This window comes from Tamandua tetradactyla, unplaced genomic scaffold (genome assembly GCF_023851605.1).
Source record: "Tamandua tetradactyla isolate mTamTet1 unplaced genomic scaffold, mTamTet1.pri scaffold_149_ctg1, whole genome shotgun sequence".
In the NCBI taxonomy this organism is placed as follows: Eukaryota; Metazoa; Chordata; class Mammalia; order Pilosa; family Myrmecophagidae; genus Tamandua; species Tamandua tetradactyla.
The window spans coordinates 1-1,772 of NW_027518274.1; positions in this window are offsets into that span (position 1 = coordinate 1).

The following is a 1,772-nucleotide window of genomic DNA, read 5'->3' on the forward strand; positions in this document are numbered from 1 at the left end:
TACCTCAATCTTTTCTGAGTTTAGTTAGTGTGAATCAGTTCATCTGATTCTGACTGAAAAAACCTGACCAAATTGAATTTCTGGAGTCCATAACATGGAGTTTGCACCAAAGTCTCCAAAAATGTGATCTGAAAGCAATACTTACGTGTTTCCTAATGAAACCACAACTGACCTGCCTCATTCTCTGCTGCCCTGGAAATTGGCTGAGAAATAAAATCTTACCTAATAGGTGGAGCTGCTCATAATTCACATCCCCAGTCTAGTTGGTTGGGACCTTGGGTTGCACCCACATCAACTTGTGTGAGAAGTGCTATCCAATACTGTGAAGTCAGGTAAATTTACTCAATTTCCCAGAATATCCAAAGCCACACTGTTGATCAATCCTTATTTTATTGACAAAGATTCAGAGCATCAGATATCATCAGGCCATGATGCAGGGTACCCAAAATGAAATGGAGCTGGCTGCCTACTAGTTACCTAAGTGCTGTTTAAAAATATGAATGTCAGGGTTCTGTCTTTGCAGATTGTCTTGGGGGTCTTTTGTTTTTATTTTTTAAATAAATGCTCCCCATGTATTTCTGAAGTGTTCCAGGCTTGGGGATCATTGACCTATTTTGACCATTCTCTGTTTAAAGGTTGAGAAACTGAGGTAAAGAAAGAGTTTTTAATTGTGCACGGCCCTGAAGAGGGGGGTGCTTTTTCCTAATTGTCCTGCCCAGAGAATTGCAAATCATCTACCCAAGAAAGCTGATTTTCTAATCACATGGATTTTCTACCCATGCCAGTAGTAGTAGTTGGGAAGTTATTTGCCCAAGCCCATCCAGCCCCTCAGGTCCTCAAGTTGAGTTAAGCTGCTTGGGCCTTTTTTCCCACCTCTCACACTCTGACATTTCTCTGACAAAATCTGTAATTGGAGCATTTCTACAGAGGATTAAGTAGGTTCCTGAGCTTTGGTGAGAAGAGATGTCATATGAGGCAGGCAAGGCAGGGGGACTAGACTCAGACAGCTCCTACAGAAGTCATTCTGCTCAAGGCTGGGAAAGAGGTGATCTGGGCACAATGGAAAGCTATAATGATACCATTTTCAAAGACATAATTTAATTTTATTAGATTTTAAGGTACGAAGAATTATTTTTAGAGAAAAGCTCCTTTAGTTTCAGTCAGCATAGCAAGATCTTCAGATATTAGATTAATTCAGCCCCACCTCTAACCTTCCAGTTACAGGGATCCTCTCTCCAATAAGTGATTTCTCAGCCTCTGCTTGAACATTTTGAGCAACAGGAGGCTCACAGCCTTCAATGCCATTTTCAGGAAATGTTATGTTGTTAGAGTTCTTCAGGGACCCTGAATCTGTTTTTTTTCTAATTTCTCCAGCCCTCCACTCATCCTAATTCTGTTTTCTGGGCTCACACAAAACAAGCCCACTCCCTTGGCACAGCAGCAATCTTTGAGACTTTGGAAATTGTTGCCTTGTACACCAACCCAATTCAAACCCAACAGGGCTCCCCTTACACACAGCCTCTTTTCTTCTTTCCTAGCTGATGAAGAGCTGGCCATAGAGGTCATCCAGCACTTACCCAGTGTGGGGTCCAGTTCAAGCTGAGCCTACTGCTCACAGGAAGGCAGTCCAGTGGAATGGGGAGGCTACTAGCTTGTCTCTGGTGCTATCTGTCCATCTAGGTGCTACCTCAGCATAACCAAGCATGCCATGCATAACATTCCTCTGAGGTGCCCTGGAAGCACATAGCACAGTCTTCGACTGTTGTCTAACT